Source organism: Narcine bancroftii, chromosome 5, assembly GCF_036971445.1.
Source record: "Narcine bancroftii isolate sNarBan1 chromosome 5, sNarBan1.hap1, whole genome shotgun sequence".
Lineage (NCBI taxonomy): Eukaryota > Metazoa > Chordata > Chondrichthyes > Torpediniformes > Narcinidae > Narcine > Narcine bancroftii.
In genome coordinates, this window is record NC_091473.1 from 94,738,965 (window position 1) to 94,760,218 (window position 21,254).

Sequence of the window (21,254 nt, forward strand, 5' to 3'; positions counted from 1 at the left end):
TCTGCTTTTTCCTTCACTCTTTTATATACTATTATGCCTTCTTATCTTCCCAAATGTAGCAGATGCCACTTTTGCCAATAAATATCAGCCTGTCATTGTTCTTCAAAATACCTTGTGCTTGAGCTTAATAACAGATCTTGAGTTATATAATAAAGAAGCAGCAAGCAGCCCAGACTCCTTGCAGAAGTATGGTCTGCCACTGACAAAGACGATCGAGAAGTGCCTGGGGCATCAGTGGACCAATCCCTCAGTTGTTGTTGCCGACTCATATTAATATGGTGGCACTTCATTTTCTCCTCCTTCTCTCTCCTCCCGCAGCGCTTCCCACATCGTTCTGCATCACTGCTCACATGTTGCAAATTAACTGAAGTATTTGTACTGGTTTATTGTTTTTGTTACCACGCTCCCAATGCCAAAAAGTACAGTGTGACAAAAAAAACTATACAATTATTTTTGTGATGTTGATACAGTAAAAAGGCGATGGATTGTGAGAGTCTGGTGCATGGCACTGCCAGCAAGTGCAATATGCAACAGTCACATCTGTGCAACAAATTATTGGATACATATTCATAGCAATATAAATGAAATCCAGAGTTCCAATATAAATGGTGTGAATGTTTCTTTTGAAGTGGAAAATCAAGTAATTGAAAATGATCATTCAGGTCACCAATATATTTGTTCACCACAAGGTGGCATGGTATGGCAGCAAGAAGCCAGATTGTAGAGAGGAAAAAAATATGGAGATGCTGGAATCGTAAGTCAGTGGGTCAGGCTGCATCCATGAGGAGAAATGGTCAGATGCTACATTTAGGATAATTATAGAGCAAGGAGATGTTTAATGATCAAAGTTTGTATTCTGTCTTTCTTGTACTGGGGGTTTGACTCATTACAGTGAGCTTATTCGAATTGCTACCTACCATCAGGGTGGAGGTATAGGAGCCTGAAGAAACACACTCAATGTTACAAAAACAGCTTCTTCCCTCCCCCCCCCCCACCCACCATCAGATTTCTGAACAGACAATGAACCCATGGAGACAGCCTCACTTTTTCACTACATTTTAAATTTTGTATTTACATAATTGTAATTTTATAGTAATTTTGCATCTTGTTCTGCACAATACCATTGCAGCAAAACAACAAATTTCATGACACCTAACAATAAACCTGATTCTGATTCTCTATCCCTAACTTTGAGTTTGAGAGTTTCAAAATGGTGAATAATCATAGGCTTTTCCCCAAGGTCGAGGAGTCTAAAACTTGAGGTCACAGTTTTAAGGCGAGCGGGTGGAAAGATGCAAAAAGGAACCTCAGGGGGTAATGTTTTCACACAGAAGTTGATAAGTATGTGGAACAAGCTGCCAGAAGAAGTGGTAATTCCAGGTACAATTACATTTAAAAAGAAAGGTACATGGATAGGAAAGATTTAGAGGGTTTTAGACAAAACATAGGCAGATGGGATTCCATCTAGGTAGGTGAATGCATGGCACAAAAAAAAGTGGGTTTTTAATAACTTCCATTTATTTATTTATTTATTTACACAGCCACTCTGTTCCAGGAAATTATTTCCAAATTCATGCATTTTGTATAAAAAGATTGGAATAGAAATGAGTCACTCGTTCCCATGCCGAAATTGTACCTGCGGCACCCCTAGACATTATTGTGGACAGCCTGCAGTCGAAACTGAACTAACTGCAGATGGTCTGCAACAATGGGCTAATGAATACCATGTAACAGGTGACGTCGACTCATGTCCAGCCTACACAAATACCACAAGGTATCTATACACAGGTCGTTCTGTGTGAACAGACTCTCCGGAAGGCATGTGTGAATATTGACAACGGAAAAATAACATTATTTATATGTAAAAAAGATCATTGGCTCTCCCATATGTTTAAGCTTATCAGTATTAAAACCAAAAAAAAACCCCATCCATATTATTTACCAAATTTAAATTCCACTGCTGAAAGCGGGTCTTGAACTTAGGTCTCAGGATTGGTCATGACTTAAACAGTGTAGTAGCTTGAGGAAAACCCTGCGGAATGCCGTCGAAAAAAAAACAATTCTATAAAAGAGGCAACACAGTTAAGCAGAATGGTGAAGGCAGCATTTGGCATGCTTGCCTTCATCGGTCAGGGCACTGAGTACAGGAACAGGGATGACATTTACAACTGAATGACATTACATGAGTCTGTGCTTGGAACATTGTGTGCAGGTTTGTTCATCCAGCTATTGGAAAAATATTGCTAAGCTGGAAGAGGTGCAGAAATTTTTTTCTGAGAATGTTACCAGGGCTGGAGAGGCGAGATAGGATAGAATTTTATTTCCTGTAGTGTCAAAGGCTGAGGGGTAACTTCTAGAGGTTTATAGAATCACCACCGCCAGTGGGCTGATAACGCCTCAAACCGTGCATCTTGGCGCCTCACAGTTTGGCGGGCAGCAGCCTCCTTTGAAGAAGACCGCAGAGCCCACCTCACTGACAAAAGGCAAAGGAGGAAAAACCCAACACCCAACCCCAACCAACCAATTTTCCCTTGCAACCGCTGCAATCGTGTCTGCCTGTCCCGCATCGGACTGGTCAGCCACAAACGAGCCTGCAGCTGACGTGGACTTTTTTACCCCCTCCATAAATCTTCGTCCGCGAAGCCAAGCCAAAGAAAAAAAGGGGTATAAAGTAAATATTCATAGCCTTTATCACAGAGCAGGTGAATTTAAAATGAGACGCAAGATGGGAATGATTCAAAAGCAGCCTGAGGATCATCACTTTCTTGATGGGTATATGGAACGAGCTGCCAGAGGAAGTGTAAAAGTGGAACAATTGTAACGATCAAAAGACATTTTGATATACATAAGAAAGGTTTAGAGGGATAATGGGAGAGTCTATGACCAGAGCCCACAGCCTAAAAATAAAAGAATGTCCCATTCGAATGGAGATGAGAAATTTCAGAGGGTGGAGAATCTGTGAAATTCATTGCCACAGATAGCTGTGAAGGTCAAGTCATTGGCTAGAGGTTGATAGGTTCTTAGTAAGGGCATCAAAGGTTACAGGGAGAAGGCAGGAGAAGGGGGTTGAAGTGAAAAAAATACACCAGCCATGATTTGAATGGTAGATTGACTCAATAGGCCATATGGCCGAATTTTGCTCCTATGTCTTATGGTTTTACATATGAGCTGAACACAAACAAAAAGGGCTAACTTGGTCAGCATGGATAAGTTGGGCTGAAGGGCCTGCTTCCATGCTGGAGATCTCTCTGAATCCTTGCTTGTTTCCCTTCCAATACCAATCCAAGTCTGTGTTGCATTTGCTGCATCCATCTCCTCTCACGATCTCACTGTGAATTGTTATTGACATTTGCTGAATAAAACATAGCATTACTTGAGATAGAAAAACCATTTGTTTCAACCAGTCAGTCTCATGGTTTACAGTCCACATAGGAATCCTATCCAACCAATCTTTCCTCACCCAAACCTAGGTATTACATTAGCTCTCCATCGTTCTCTGGCTATTTCCTAATAAAATTTTAAAAAGAAGGCTCTGTCCATGCATTCATTCTCCTTGGTAAATATAAAAGCAAAATAATAATTTAGTGTAAAAACAGTGCTGGAGCATGAAACGTTATGCGTAGAAGACCAGGCAGTGAGGCTGAGTGGGAAAATAGATCAACTCATAATTAAATGGCAGGGCAGACTCAATGGGCTGAATAGTCTATTTCTGCTCCTATGTCTTAATGTCTAAGACATTTGATCATGCTTTTATGACTCTTGATAATTTAATGTTATAATTGCTCTTTGCATTCCTAATTGCTTTTTGAATTCTCTCCTAATCGCTTCATGTTACTTATGATGTACTCCTCTGCTGTCTTTGTAATTAATATCTGCCACTTTCCCTACACTCAATATTCCCTTATATTGTTATTCATCCATGGTGTTTGGTTTCTTCTGCCCTTTGGCAGTATTTTTCCAGTCCTCCACTGAAGCCCATGTTAAATGTTTCAGAACCAGAATTTATTGTAATGAACATGTCACAAAATCCATTCTTTTGCAGAAGTGTCACTGTGCAGACATTTCTATAAACTGCTTTTTAAAATAAAAAAGTGCAAGAAAAAGAAAAAGACAAAGTGTTAGTCTTCATACATTTATTGTCCACTGTCCACTTGATCTTACCATTATATTGTTAGACTAAAATTAAAACAAAACTCATTTATTCATCCTTAAACTTATGTTGTATCATTCCTTTTCAGGGCAGAATTTGATATTATGTTGAATGGGTTTATATTGATCTTCTCTGTGACCTTTATTTTCATGAATAGTGCTATGAGATCATCTGAACTCTTCCCTTCTGCAGAATCAGTACTCTTCACCTTTAAAGCCTTTCCTTGTTCTCAGTGTAAAGATGCAAACTGTCAATTTACCAACTCTTTATCATACTCTTCCCATGGTTGGGAGTCATTCCCAAATCATGGTGGCCAGAAATGTGTGTATCTTTCCAAGTTGGGTCAGCTGTTGTTCAGTGTGATAGATCATGTTGTATTTGTATTGTACAGGTATATAGATATGTTTTTGAGAGATAAATTGGGGCAGGGCTTTTCGTTTAGGTCGCATACAAACACTTCAAAACAGATCTCATTTAAAATACTGGACCTCAGGTCAAGCCAGACAGGGCCACTTCTGGGGGCCTTCCAAAAACTTTGGGGAATGCCCAAAAGACTTCACTAATAGATTGTTGTTCAGAGTAGTAGTGCAGGCTGTCTGCGAGTGCAGCTTGCACTAATAGGATCATGTGGTTTTTGCAAGCAGAGAGTTGAACAGCTCTTCCTCAGAGAGAGAGAGAGAGAGAGAAAGAGAGAGAGAGAGAGAGAGAGAGAGAGAGAGAGAGAGAGAGAGAGAGAGAGAGAGAGAGAGAGAGAGAGAGAGAAATAAAGAGGGACCAGTTCTGCAGTTTTACAGTCAGCAGCAGCAGCTGGGACTGGAACAGGACAAGCTGGAAAGCTTGTGGAAAACCCCCATTTGGAAGATGGGTTGTGAGTGCTTAATTCAACCTGGTCAAAGCCCTTGTGGTTCATGCAAGAGGAGAGGACTAGCTGCCTAATATTTCACTTGAAAGAAGAGACACGAAAGAAACTCTGTGGTGATCTGAAAGAAAGAGGTTATAACCATATAACCATTTACAGCACGGAAACAGGCCATGTAGGCCCTTCAAGTCCGTACCGGTTCACTTGAACAACTCCACTAACACCTCCACAAACTCCTGAGGAAGTAGAGGCTTTCTTCATGATGCCATTGGTGTGTTGGTTCCAGGTATCATCTGGAAAACCCTGATGGAGTAAGTTTCTTCAGCAAGACACTGACGTGGCTGATTAAAAGGGATCAGTTTGTGTCCAGGAACAACAAACCTCTCTCTGAAAACTGACAAGAACCTTCCTGAGTGGTAACCATTTACCTTTCAAGCATCAAAGCCTGGTGAACTTCATAAATGTTAAATTTTGTGCACATTATAAGAATTGCCTGCAAAGGTGAACTTGGAGGAATGAGAAATGTGATTGGACTGTGAATCAAAGAACCTTTCTGAACTTACATACACATGACATATACATGTGCTTATAATTAGAAGGGGGCTAAATTATATTAGTTTAGTTAATAGTGATAAGTTAAAATGTGATCTTGTTTTCATATTTAAAGATAATTAAAAGCAACTTTTGTTTAAGTAACCATTTGTCCTGGTGAATATCTATAGCTGCTGGGTTTTGGGGTCCTCTGGGCTCGTAACATCAGCACAAACCCCAAATAATTTTCTGAGGCTTAGACTAGCAGATCTCTCTGATCATACAGCATGGGATCCTATTTGTGAGCAAAAGAATGACATACAGATAACATTTTTCATCTGTTCCGTTAATGCTTCTGTATAGAGTCCTGGCCTGCCCACCAGAACCCACATGCAAGGCCATTTCTGATCTCCAGCTAAACCAGAGGAAAAGCAAGAACCAAATGTGTGTTGTTTCACATCCTTTCTCTTGAAAGAGTTGAATCTTATATAGGTTGACATCTTAGACACATGTAGAATGTCCGCTTCTGAAAAAGGTGATTGTCCTCCATTGGTGTACAGGCGGGAAGGGGTGGCTGGTTTTACGGCAGTCACATCTCATTCCTGCTTCATCTGACAATCTGAATTCACAGACTTTTTAGCTGGGCTCTTTCAACAATTAAGAAGCAAGAGCATCAGTTGATTTTTCTTCCCCTCTATCGTCTACCAAAGACGACCCAGCATTGCTACGGCACAGAAGGGTGTCATTTTGCCCACTGTGACTGGATGGGTCTTTGGAAAGCAATCAAGTCAAATCCATTCCCCTGTTCTTTCCTATCTTCCCCAATTTCATTTTTAAAGCCTGCTTGAAGGTGTTTCCACAACCTAACATGTAGTGCCTTCTTTATCTGGCCTAAAGAAATAAAATAATTTTGTAGCTACATAAATAAGTAAAAAGCCATCATAATTTTACAATTTTTAACTTCACTATTTAATGTTACTAGAGCCAGACTTAGCACAAGATTAACTTGTTTAGGCTGCATAATAGATTTTAAAAATATTTTTACAGTTTCTGGCCAAGAAAAGCTCATAACATAAAAGGCCAGAATATACGACAATTCATGAGGGAGATGGCCATTAATATTGGATTGGTTGAGTGGTAGCGCTGTGTCTGGTGCTCTCTCCCATGCTACAAACTGAAATGAAGGAAAGAATTGTAGAAGAAATGTTGCAATTTCAGGGAGGATGCTTCAGCTCAAGGTCTCACAGATGCTAGACTGGTGTCTACTGAAACAATTAAGGTAGCCAAATGAAGCCAGTTCTTGATTGGTTGGATGCTTTCCTTCTTACTTATCTTTGGTTAGGTAAATAAGTGGCCATCTCAGCTTGTTGTGGCAACCATGGCGTTCACCTTGGCATACAGTAAGCCAATCTGAGAAGGAATAAGTCAAGACTTTGTATACTTGCTCAGTTGTCTCTTTCCCAATAAAACTAGAGTTCAGCAATAATATTTCCTGATATTGTTCCAAAAATAATATTTTTAAACTAAAAATCAAGGAGGAAGTTTCCTTTACATCAATTTAGTCAGTATAATCTGTACTGTGAAGCACTTCAGGCATAATTTTAACTTTTGGCTATCCTACTTTAATTCTGAAATGTTCTTAACTTTTAATTAAATGTTTTTATGACATTGAGATTTCATGACATTGATATTGCTGTGCCCATAAACCCCTCTTAACCGAAAACTATATTTTGCATACCAAGTAGAGACCAGCCTAGAGACAATCAAACTGCTCCCCTTCATCTATGATGCTTAGGAAACATTTAATTTCACATAACCCTGTGGTTCTATTTGCATGCACCTTGGGTTTCAGATAAACCAAAGTCTGCCTGGGTTAGACACTCAGTCCACTCCTGGTCAGTAGCGTGAACAGGAATGGACTCCAAAGCCAGATCCAACTACAGAGTCATCAAGTTTGGAGTTGACATAACAGTAGTTAGCTTCATCATCAACAGTGATGAGTCACATTACAGAGAAGAGGTGGAAAATCTTGTGATATGGTATGAGAATAACAACCTGAGTTTCAATGCGGAAAAGACGAGATTGTGGACTTCAGGAGGACCAGAGATGACCACGCTCCACAACACATTAATAGCTCAGTAGTGGAGAGTAGAGAGCACTAACTTTCTCAGAGTCCACTTAAGAAGAGACCTATCCTGGACACTCAACATCTCCTCACTTGTCAGGAAGGCGCAACGGCGATTGCACTTCCTGAGAAGACTGAAGCAGGCAAGGTTTCTGGCCACCATTTTACCTACTTGATATAGGAGCTTTATTGAGTGCATCCTGCCAGGCTTGCAGTAGAGCATCAGATCACAGGAAATAAGAGCAGCAGAGAGGATCATTGGGAGTCTTCTTCTCCCCATCGACATGATCCAACAGGATTGCTGTTTGAATGCATCATGTTTGAGTGCTCGCATCTTTCAGCTACTCCCACTGGGAAAGTATCAGAGCCAGAACCTTTAGGTTGAAAAACAGGTTTTTTCCCCCCCACAGGCAGTGAGACTGATGAATGACTGAATGAACTGCTTGTACAAACCCTTCAAGACTCTTTCATTCAACAATATTTATTTATTTTTATATATGCATGTACTTACTGCATATTTATTGTCTGTATGTGTGTCATGTCTGTATGTGTGTTGCATCAATCCACTATTTTGATCTATTTTTGTAAGGTTGTTTATATGAATGTTTGCACTGTGATTGCTGTTCATGACCAGAAATTCTGATTTTGAATACTGATTGTACAATCAGATAATAATAAGCTTGAACGTGAGATTTCAACAAACCCTGATTCAGTCTCTTTCCCTTTCTTCTATTTCCTGTTTAGTGAGACAAAGCAATCCTACACAGAGGGAAAAGATGGCATTGGCATAATACAAGTGAACAGGGCTTAATAACATGACAGGATTGACAGTTTTCATCCATTTTCTCTCCATGTTTTCTTCTTCTATTAGGAATAATTTGTCTTTGATGAATAATTGCTCACAGTAACATGACAAAGAACAGGATCAGATTGACCCAACTACATCCTGGCCAAGAAAAGCTCATAACGTAAAAGGCCAGAATACACGACAATTCATGAGGGAGATGGCCATTAATAATGGATTGGTTGAGTGGTACCTCTGTGTCTGGTGCTCTCTCCCATGCTACAACTACAACACTAGAACACAGAAACAGGCCCTTTTCTAGTCTGTGTCAAACTATACTTCTGCCTTTTTCCACTGACCCGCACATGGACCATATCCCTTCATACTTCTCCCATCCAATTGCCTTAAATTTCAAAATTGAGTGTGCATTTACCGAATCAGCTGGCAGCTTGTCCCACCACTCTCTGTGTGAAGGAGTTCCCATTAAACTTTTCCCTTTTCACACTTAACCCATGCTCTCTAGATTTTATCTTACCTAACACCAGTGGAAAAAGCATTCTTACATTCAGTCTTTCTATAATCCATCAAGATTTTTTATACTCTATTAAATCTCCCCTCATTCTTCTGCATTGCAGGGAATAATGTCCTAACCTGTTTAACCCTTCCCTATAACTCATTCTTCAATTGCCAGCAACATCCTCGTAAATCTCCTCTGTACTCTTGTAATCTTATTGGTATCATTCCTGTGGTTGGGTGACCTGAACTGCACACAATACTGCAAATTTAGCCTCACCAATATTTTATACAATTTTACCATAAGATCCCAACTCTTGTACTTAATACCTTGATTTATGAAAACCTATGCGCCAAAATCTCACTTCATAACCCGATCTACCAGTGATGCCACTTTCAGGGAATTATGTAGCTGTATTCCCAGATCCCTCTGTTCTACCACACTCCTCTGTACCCTACCATTTACATTGCATGTCTTACCTTGGTTTCCCTTTCCAAAGTGCAACACCTCACATTTGTCTGCATTAAATACTAACTGCCATTTTGCAGCCCATTTTGCAGCTGGTCTAGATCCCTCTGCAAGCTTTGAAAACCTTCCTCATCGTCCACAAACCCTCTAATTTTTATGTCATCTACTAACTTGCTGATCCAATTTACCACACTATCATCCAGATCATTGACATAGATAACAAAGAGCAGTGGACTCAACATCGATCTGTGAATCACCACTACTACTCACAGGCCTCCAGTCTGAGAGGCAGTCATCCACTACCACTGCAACATACCTGGCAATAACTGTAACAGTGACTTGGACAGGAAATGCTGGCAGAAAGCCTCTCGATGAGATTTGTCTTTGATCCTGCTCATTACATGGATGGAGTGATTATAGCTCAACCTGTTTCTACTTTTCTGGAGTTTCTTACAGGAAATTTCTTTCAGTCCATTCCCACCTTATTTGCTCTGAGATTCTACACTGATTCTTTCACCATTTACCAATGATAAGGTGTAATTTCATCAGCCAATGAACCTCGCATTGTGTTTTTGGGATGTGAGAGGCAACTATACAATAAAAGGAAGAGTATGGACACTCCCCATATCAGCTCCCAACATCAGAATCAAAGTTGTGATCCTGGACCTGTGAGGCAGCAACACTAACTGGAATAGAATCCCCAATTGTTTTATTTCTATTCCAGGGCAAATTCAGAGATCATAATTGCTCTTCCCCGGAAACTCTTACAAAATGAGTAAGGATGGAAGTGGCCTTTTCCATGTGTACATTGTAGTTTTACTCAGTGTACAATATACTGGGAGTTATATTTTCTGTACACTCAGATTGGCCAGACTACAGCACTGGCCATTTCTAGTCTTTTGAATTGTCACAAGTTGTTCCACAAGTCCATTTACAACACCACAGCTGCTTTGCATCAGCAGTGTTGGAATTTTAGTTACATGTGTGGCCTTCAAGAGCCATCTCAAGAATCCTGAAAGAAATCTTGCTCGTCTCCATCTTGCTTCCAAAATCAGATCAGAGAGTGCCAATTCTTTTTCTTATTTTGACCATTTTCAGATAATACTGTCTTCCTCGATGTATGCTACCTATCCTTAGATTTAGACCAATGTCCATTTAAGTCTTAGACCACTATAAACACCAGAGCCAAAGGATACAGAAGGTGGAAATCCATGAATAAATTTAAAAGGTGACTTAGTATTTTTTTATTGTAAAATTTGGAATAGTAGAAATGAGATTCTAGTTAAATTTGAGCAGTCACAGGTTTGAGTGTGAGGTGCTTCATTTTGGTAAGAAGAATCAGAATAGGACATATGTGGTAAATGGGAGAGCATTGAGGAATACAGAAGAGCAGAAAGATTTAGGAGTAACGGTACATCGTTCCCTGAAGGTAGAAACTCACGTGAATAGGGTGGTGAAGAAGGCTTATAGTATGCTGGCCTTTATCAATCATTGCATGGAATATAGGAGTTGGGAGGTGATGTTGAGATTGTATAAGACGTTGGTGCGGCCTAATTTGGAGTTCTGTGTGCAGTTCTGGTTGCCTAATTATAGGAAGGATATAAACAGAGTGGAGAGAGTGCAGAGAAGGTTTACCAGAATGTTGCCTGGGTTTAAGCATCTGGAGTATGGGGAGAGATTGGACAGATTGGGTCTTTATTCTTTGGAGCGTAGAAGGTTGAGAGGGGATTTGATAGAAGTATTTAAGATTATGAAAGGGATAGACAGAATGGATGTGGATAGACTATTTCCGTTAAGAGGTGGAAAGTTTAAAACAAGAGGACATGAGTTAAGAATTAAGGGGCAGAGGTTTAGAGGTAACATGAGGGGGAACTTCTTTACTCAGAGAGTGGTAGCTGTGTGGAATGATCTTCCGGGAGAAATAGTGGCGGCGGAGTCAATTGTATTATTTAAGAAAAGGTTGGACAGGTATATGGATGAGAAGAAGATGGAGGGTTATGGGCATTGTGCAGGGAGGTGGGACTAGAAAGGGGTGTTTGGTTCGGTGCGGACTAGAAGGGCCTAATGGCCTGTTTCCGTGCTGTAATTGTTATATTATGTTATGTTATATGTTATGTTTTTGTAGAAATACAAGTAAACCCCTGGAGGAAATAATGGCCCAGTGAACAAGGGTTCACTCAAATTGGGATGGTCCCTCAATGGATCCTGTTTTAAAACTGTTAAATCAGATTTTTCAGGTGTAGTGGTAATGAGGGTCTCAGCAGACAAAATTCTCCACCACTCCCCGTCCACCCCTGCTAACAGTTCCATGGAAGAGGATAGAAGTCAGTCAATGGATGAAGGTTTGATGGCCTTGATACATACAGCTAATGGAAGTTCCTAGCACTAAACAGGGTGCCCAGAAAGGTTGTGTTACTAAATGGATCCTGCAGATCCTGGAATCGAGAAAACAAAGAATTGCTGGAGGAACTCAGCAGGTCAGGAAACAGCAGAGCTGAAACATTGACTGACCATTTTTAACCAAGGATGTTGTCTGAACCAAGGTTCCTCCAGCAAGTTTTCATTTTTGCTTGTAAACACTTAGCTGCTCAGTGATTATGCCCTTAGTGTCTGGTTTTAACTCTTAAGCCAGCAATTATGCATTTGTCACAATCCAAAAGCCATGGTATTTAAATATAACCACTTGGCATCCCACCCTTTGGGGTGAAATTGCTGGAACATTAAACATCCTAAAGACTACCTGCTGATTCCAAATCAGTTATGGATTCTAGAGATGCCTGCAATTAAAACCATCATTGTGATTGTGGAAACCATATCGCCTCATTCCTCCTGGAATTTAGTCACCTTTGTGGTTACCATCCTCTCAATCACTGGCCTTGGCTTGGTAGGGAGAACAGCCTCCCACCAGAGTTACTGAGGGATGGATGGCACATATAGAGTATCAACAAACTTGATGGTTTAATTATTCTTTATTTGGTTATTTAATTTTAAATTCTCCAAGATTGGTGAGATTTCAACCCATTTCTAGATTAATACTCCAAAAGTCAGGCTGCTAATCCAAGACACTTCAATACCATCCCCCTCCGCGCACCCCCCACCCCATCTTCCCACCCTCCCTTGTGTCCTAGTGTTGCTTCCCATGGTGAAAGAGTTTACAACAACAAATGTTCTAGTTTTACCTTAAAAAAAAATGAAGGCTAGGTGACGTAATGGTGGGAATGCCAGCTCCAGTGAAATGGCACCATTCCTCTGCTCTCCACCAGGAGAAAAATAGTTTTGACACAACATGCCCACACAAACTGGTCAGGCTAGGGATCATATCATTTGCTGCCTCAATGTTACTCTTGCACTGAAACTAAAACAGATGGGAGGTGGGGAAAGTAAGTTGCAAATAAATTCAGGATGAGTGGATGTTTTCCCCTCCACAGGCTCCTGTGAGTTTGCCAAGTACAATAGGCTGTTTACTTTGCCAGAAATAAAAAGGTCCAGATTGCAATGGTTTGACACATCATGGCACACATTGCTGACAAGTTTATAACACTCATGGATATACTTTTCTCCAAGTAGACAGGTCTCAAAATTGTTCTTGTGCTATATTAGTAATACACTGAGCAATCCAGACTGAATAGTGAAGAAAATTAAACCAACTGGTTGGAAAGCAATTTAATACAGGCACCAACTAAATAAGATGACAATACGCAAAAGTGCTGGAGAAACTCAACAGGTCCTGCAGCATCCACAGGAGGCAAAGATACATAGCTGGTTTCGAGCTGAGGCCTTCATCAACCTTGACTTTGTCAACTTTTATGTATTAATTATAATTACATCATCTGCAGACTTTCTTGTTTCACTCCAACTAAATAAGCTAATTGTTTTGTTCCTCCACTTTCACCCCACAAGCAAAAAACATGGCTGTAGATTGGCTACCATAAGTTACCCCTTAGTGGTAGAAAAATTATTGGGGAACTAATGAGCATGTGAATGAAAGCAAGTTCAGGGAATGAAGAAGGGGGCTGATGGCACTGTGTCACTGGAAGCCGAATGCACCTGAGGGAGAGAATGGCCTCTTCCTACATCATAACAAGCAATTCTGTTAGCATTGTCTATTAATTTATTGGGATTAACTGATGGCTTGTACAAAATGGCCCCATTCTGTGGAATGTCCCGGTCAGCTGGACTTTTCCACTAAGTATGGGTGGTGTAGAATGTTTTTCCAGAGGTACACCTCTGACCACAAGGCCATCAGACAGTGGTCCTACAGATAATGAGAGATGAGAATTCGATAGATATGATGGGGTGGTGCCGTAAGCAGATCATCCAATGAAATGCCTCATGGCCAGTGCTCATGAATAATCACCAGGATTTAGCCTGGCTGCCAATGAGAGCCCTCCCAGACAGATCCTTCCTGTACAATCTGAATATCATCCATAATGCACCTTGTTCCCAAGATGATTGACTGCGATGGATTGGAGACAATCACCCACCTTGCAGATTTGCTAAGAGTCTGTGGAGAAGGATGCTTCATCCCAGCAGCAGTGTGACAGGGTTTATGGGCTGTTCCCAGGGACAAGCACAGAGTCCAACATTTAGAACTGGTGGAAGATCATCAACTCAGTGAAAGACTCCCCTTGGTCTGCCTGAAACCTGTTGGTCTTTCAGCACATGGAGATGTCAGTGCAAGAATGCAGCTGACTGGCAGATTCCAGGCTGCTGGAGTATGTGCTGAGGGACACACTGAGGCTTGGTGCAAACTCTGCATCTTTGTTCTAAGCAGATGGCCTTCAATCCTGAAGTTATGCCCTCTTGTCTGAGACTCTCCCACCACGGGGAAAAAAACCATTTCTACATCTAGAAACACAATGCTGGAGAAACTCAGCAGATCAAACAGTGTCAAGATCAAGATTCAATTTATTATCATAGTAATAAAATCGTGTCATTTTACATGAAATTCCTTTTTACCTGCTGCAAAGCAGAAAGATTCACCACCAGCAGGAATTTCCCAAGCGCCTCTTACAATCAGACTTACAGTTAGAGAGAAGCAAAAGAGAGTCCCCCCCCCAGAGTCACTCATTGAGTGTCTGTAGATTCACCTCCAGCACTTCTGCAGCCCCCACAGCTACACAGAGTCCAGTCCAAACCATTGGCAACCCGTGGCTCCAGATCCAAACCTCCAACACGGTCAGGAACCCTTCAGCGTCCTTGACACCTCCTCACATTTCTGTGCCACTCCAGCTAGTTCAAACCATTCTCCAGCAGTCCGCAGCCCGGCATGAGTCTATCGACAGGTGTCTCCAGCAGCCCACAGCCCCACCTTGAGTCGCCCGCATTCCGCCACATGCACTGGTCACTCAGTCATAGAACCCCTTCATTGGCCCACAGTCATGGTCACCGTTTCCTTGCTTCTCCCTCTCAGACAAGGGGTGCCCTGCTCCAGTCTCCACTTCCCCGGGGTCTGCAAACCGTCAAGACTGTTGCTGATTAATAGGCAGCGCCATCTTGGGTGCAGACCCGTGGTCGCGGGATTTCAAATAAAAAACCTCCGTCGACTCCCATTCAATACCTGTTTGTAGCTGACGTTGGTTGACTGTGCGGTTGGATCCAATCTGCTGCTTCACTCCTTGTGGATCAGCACCGCTGCTACAGTGGCTCCGGAAGTGCCGCCATCTTCAAATTGTACTTTATGTAGCAAAGATAAAGATACATAATCAATGTTTTGGGCTTGAGCCCTTCATCAAGGTCCACTGTTTGACCTGCTGAGTTTCTCCAGCATTGTTTTTACTTCAGTCATGGTGTCTGCAGATTTTTATGTTTTACTCCTTCCTACATCTACTTTGTCTATGCTTTTCAATATCAAAATGTTTCTTTTTTTTTAATTTTTTATTTTTCACACCATAAATCACATTAGCCATGATATACACTATTTCTTTTTCACACATATACAGTGACTTTTTCTCCCCACCCCCCCTCCCTCCTCCCAAGCCACCCCTCCCACCCCCCCCCTCTCATCCATTTTAGGTATACAATCTAGGTTGCATTAAGCCAGTCAGACAATGTTGTCATTCAACAAAAATACACCAGAAATTCTACTGAGTCCATTCTTTTCTTTCCTTCTCCTTCCATCAACTTAGGTAATGTTTGTCCCCGGTAGGTTTTCGCTATTGTATTTAATGTAAGGCTCCCATACTTGTTCAAATATTTCAATATTATTTCTTAACCTATATGTTATTTTTTCTAATGGAATACATTTATTCATTTAAATTTAGTAGTTTCTTCCTTTTAATTTGGTTATGTATTCCATTAATATTTAAAGTCATATAGTTCAGCGTAGCCCTTTTATATTTTGTTTATCTTCTCTTTCCGTTTTTCCATCATTACCTTTCCTCCTTTTCCATTTCTGTTTTCTTATTTTCAACTCTTTATAAGACAACATTCCTACAACATCCAACATTTTCCTTATTCTCCTATTTCTATCTTCTTTATCCCCAATCTCCCCTTCCCCTCCTGAGTTGTCCTTTATCCCTTGTCGGACAACCACATCTCCCCTCTCCATTTGGATTTGCGAATCCACTCGCAAGCGTCAACTGATTTTGCAGTGACCGCTATTTCCCCCCACCCCGCCCCCCCAGAAAAGATTTCACTTTTCATATGTCACAAAGGTCACTCTTTTAATTCCCTCCTTATTCTCTCTATTCCATTACCTTCCCTTATTAATTCTTGTCTATACTATCTATATTTTCCTCTAAGTACAGATACATTCACGTATGCACATTGTCTCTATTCACTCTTATACCTCTTTACCCGCATACATATCAATCGTGATCATTTTTACTCTCATTACCCGTCTTCATCCCTCAGTCTATTTTTGTCTTTACCCACATACATATCAACCGTGATCATTTTTACTCTCATTACCCGTCTTCCTCCCTCAGTCTATTTTTGTAATCGTTCTGCAAATTTTCGTGCTTCTTCTGGATCCGAGAATAGTCTGTTTTGCTGTCCTGGAATAAATATTTTCAATACCGCTGGATGCTTTAGTATAAATTTATACCCTTTCTTCCATAAAATCGCCTTTGCTGTATTGAACTCTTTTCTCTTCTTTAGGAGTTCAAAACTTATATCTGTATAAATGAAGATTTTTTGCCCTTTATACTCCAGTGGTTTGTTGCCCTCTCTTACTTTTTCCATTGTCTTCTCCAGTACCTTTTCTCTTGTAGTATATCTTAGGAATTTTACTACAATAGATCTTGGTTTTTGTTGTGGTTGTGGTTTAGAGGCCAATACTCTATGTGCCCTTTCTATTTCCATTTCTTGCTGTAGTTCTGGACATCCTAGGGTCTTAGGGATCCACTCTTTTATAAACTCCCTCATATTCTTGCCTTCTTCATCTTCCTTAAGGCCCACTATCTTTATGTTATTTCTTCTGTTATAATTTTCCATTGTATCTATTTTTTGAGCTAGTAGTTCTTGTGTCTCTTTAGTTTTTTTATTAGATTTCTCCAATTTCTTTTTTAAGTCTTCCACCTCCATTTCTGCTGCTACTGCCCGCTCTTCCATCTTGTCCATTTTCTTTCCCATTTCTGTTAAGGTCATCTCTATTTTATTCATTTTCTCTTCTGTGTTGTTTATTCTTTTTCTTAAATCATTAAATTCCTGTGTTTGCCATTCTTTAAATGACTCCATGTATCCTTTAATAAGAGAAAGTACCTTCTTTATCTTGCCTTTCTTTTCTTCTTCTATTTCACTGTACTCTTCCTCTTCCTCTTCTTCTTCCTCTGGGTTGGCCATCTGTTTTTTCTTTGTTGCCCTTTCCTTCTCTTCTTTCTTGTTTCCATTGTCTTCTGTGGTCTCTTCTTGCTGCAGGTGTTCTGCAGCTGTCGTTGCCGGCTGTGGAGATCGACTCCCCAGCTGGTCCCCCCTCCCGTCGGTGTGTTTTTTTTCATGCGCATCGGTTGCGCACTTTTACTCGGCTCAGCGAGCCATTTTTGTAGTCCATTATTTACCGACCTGAGGGAGCGGGTTTCTCTCTCCGCAGCGGGCCTCTTCGGACAGGTAAGGCCTTCACCTTTTTCCTCCTTTGTCTTCTCTTCCTCTCTTCTTACCATTGCTTTCGATTTTTCTTTTTTTGTCGCCATCTTCTTTCCACCTTTATACTCACTTTTCTGTAACTTTTATTTCTGTGCCTTTGTGTTTTCCTTTGTTTTTCCCGACTTTTCTGGAGAGGGCTGGAGTTCACCGTCCGGCCACTACTCCATCACGTGACTCCTCCCCAATATCAAAATGTTTCAATGAGATTCCGCACTCATTCACCAAAATTCCAATGAGTACAGACCAAGAGCTGTCAAACGCTCCTAATATAATCCTTTGATTCCCAAAATCATCCATGAGAACCTCCTCTGAACCCTCTCCAATGTTAGCACATCCTTTTTTAATTAAGCCCAAAACAGCTGACAATTCTCCAAGTGAGGTCTCACCAGTGCCTTATAAGGTCTCAACATCACAACCTTCCTCTGATATTGCATGTCTTGAAATGAATGCATGTGCATTGCATGTGCCTGCTCTGCCAACATATTAGTTTACCTATACGCTCCCAGGTCCTTTTGCATCTGAGTATTTTCAATTTTCTCCCCATTTAGAAAATAGTTCACCCATTTAAGTTTTTAACAAAGTGCATGACCGTACACTTTTTGATAGTGTATTCAATTTGCCACTTCCATACCCACCCCATCTTCCATACCCATCCTTCTAATCTAAGTCCATGTTTCTCCAACCTGATCTTCCACCTACCTTCATATCATCTGCAAATGTGGCCACAAAGCCATTCATTCCATAATCTAAATTGTTAATATACAACATAAAAAGAAGTCGCCCCTGTGGAATACCACTTGCAGCTGGTGGAGAAGTTGTTCTTGCTGGGACTCAACACCCTTCTCTGTTACTGGTTCTGGACTTCCCAATGGAAAGACCAGTCTGCCGGATCAGCAGCAGAATGCTGAGCATTAGAACACCTGGCTTCGGTTCATGCAACTGAACCATGATTGCAATGCCACATCAAGTGCCAATAACATCAAGTTTGCAGATGACACAGTAATTGGCCTCATCAGCAACAATGATGAGTCACACTACAGAGATGAGGTGGAAAATCTCATGATATGGTGCAAGAATAAGTACCCAAGTCTCAACGTGAACAAGACGAGGAAGATGATCGTGAACTTCAGGAGAATTGGGTTCGTCCACCCTTCACTGTACATCAATAACTTTGTAGTCGAGAGAGTAGAGAGCACCAAGTTCCTCTGAGTCCACTTAACAAGTGACCTATCATGGACACACATCGGTTCACTTGTCAAAAAGGCGCAATAGCAACTGAGAAGACTAAGGTAGGCAAGGCCATCGGCCACCAACTTGATACAGGAGCTCCATTGAGAGTGTCAAGGACAGCTGCATCACTGTGTGGTATAAATGCTGTGGAGAATTGGATTAGAGGTCAATTCACAGGACCACAAGAACAGCAAAGGGGATCACTGGTGTCTCCCTCCCCCACTCTATCAACATAATCTACCAGGACCATTGTTTGAAGAGAGCTTGCAAAATGCTTGAGGACCCCCATCACCCTGCATGGAGTATCTTTTAGCTACTCCCTTTGGGAAAGCTGTTTCTCAGCCAGGACTACCAGGCTGAGAAATAGCTTTTTCCCCATAGGCTGTGGAACTGCTGAATGAATTGCTCCTACTATCCCTCTGAGACTACTATTTATTCGTGGGTGTGTACTGATCTTTATGTGCATCTGCATGGTTTTGTACTGAGGATTGTAGAACCCTCTTTCATCAGCCTGTACTTGTATAATCAGATGATAAGCTTGAATCCTCCATCTTCCCACTAATTTTTGCTTCCTTATATGCCCTCTCATTTGCTTTTACATTGGCTTTGAGTTCCCTTGTCAGCCACAGTTGTGATATTTTTTTCATTTGAATATTTCCTCTTTTTTGATATTCATTTACCCAGCATCTTCCTCGTTTTGATCCATTTCTGCTCTGCTGTCTTCCCTACTTGTGTCCCCTTCCAGTCTACTTTGGTTAGTTCCTCTCTCATGCCACTGTAACTCCCTTTACTCCATTAAACTTCCGACACTTCTGATTTTAGTTTCTCCTTGTTAAATCTCAAATTGAACTCAATCATATTGTGATCACTTCCCCAAAATGCTTCCTTTACCCTAAGCTCTCCAATCACCTCTGGTGCATTACACAACAATCCAGTACATCCATTCCCCCAAGTGGGCTCATCAACAAGCTGCTCTTAAAAAAGACACTTTGTAGGCATTCTACAAATTCTCTCAAGATCCAGTCCCAACCTGGTTTTCCCAATCTACTTGCATGTCAAAATCTCCCATGACTACCATAACATTGTCCTTCTGACAGCCCTTTTCTATTTGTTGTCCAGATCCTGAGTACTATTTGGAGGACTGTATATATCTGCCCAGTGTCCTTTTTTAACCCTTGCCATTTAAGTGAACCCACAATGATTTTATACATCTGATCTTGTCACTTCTTTCAAATTATTTAATGTTATTTCTTACCAACAGAACCTCACCACTCCCTCTGCTAACCTTTCTATACATTATGTACTCTTGGACATTCAGATCCCAATAAAATGCATCCTTTAGCCATGAATCCATGATGGCCACATCATACCTGCCAATCTGTAGCTGTACTGCAAGGTCATCCACTTTTTCTTATGCTGCATGCATTTAAATGCAAACTCTTTAGGCCTGTATTTGTTTTAAATCTGTCCCTGTTGTGTTGCAACTTATCCCAATGGCTGTAATGTTGCCCCAATCTTCCTGCTCTTCCAAACTCCCTACCAGCTGTCTCTACTTGTGCACCAACCAACTCTTCCTCTTCACTTTGGCTCCCACCCTCTTGTGAATCTAGTTTAACCCTCCTCCCACCCCCACCAACAGCATGAGCAAATCTCCCTGTCATGATATTGGTTCCCTTCAAATTCAGGTGCAACCTGCCCCACTTGTACAGGTCATCACTTCCCCAGAAAAAGTTCCAATAATCCAAGAACCTGAAACCCTGCTCCCTGCACCACCTCTTCAGCCACTCGTTTGTTTGCATCATCGTCCTATTAAGACCTCCCTAGTTTGTGGCACTGGGAGTAATCCTGAGATTACCACCTTTGAGGTCTTGCTCTTCAACCTACTTCCTAACCACCTCAACTTACTTTGCAGGATATCTACCCACTCCTGTTGATGATGTTGGTGCCAATATGTACCACAACATCTGGCTGCTCACCCTTCCTCTTAAGAACAACTCAGAGACAGCCAGGGCCCGAATACCTGGGAGGCAACACACTATCTTGGAGTCTCTATTGTATCTTAGAATCTCCTATCTCAGGGGAAGACAACCCTTTACCATGCATGGGCCAGATGGTGGGCTGCACTGATGCTACACAAATAAAACAAATAAATAAATGGAATGAATACAACAAAGCATTTCAAGTCAGGGAAGGGGTCTTCAAATCTGGAAGTGCCCCAAAAATCACAAGTTAGTCATTAAAATGACACAATTAAAAAAAAACAAAAAGGAGAAAAATTAGTCAATGAAAACAAAATAACTAACCCAAAACAGATAGCAGTGAGAAGGTAAGAATGCCACACAAAGAGATGAGCCTCACACAAAGAGGGGCATGTCACAGAGAGAGGATGTGACACAAGGAGGGGGAAGAGACCAACCCAAGTAGAGGAAGTGCAACAGAGGGGCAGATGATTGCAGAGCCGAGTCACACAGAGAGATGGTGTCCATAGAAAAAGTCTCACATACAGAA

General features: G+C 41.2%; 1 protein-coding gene across 1 annotated transcript in view; it reads right to left on the minus strand.

Moving 5' to 3' along the window:
- LOC138762749 (GTP-binding protein Di-Ras2-like) overlaps window positions 1–15,012 on the minus strand; it is a 65,732-nt gene extending 50,720 nt beyond the window's left edge. Inside the window, exon 1 of the mRNA XM_069936330.1 lies at window positions 14,992–15,012. The gene's annotated coding sequence lies outside the window, so the exon portion shown is untranslated. The remainder of the gene's footprint in view (window positions 1–14,991) is intronic.
- Window positions 15,013–21,254: the final 6,242 nt, after the last annotated feature.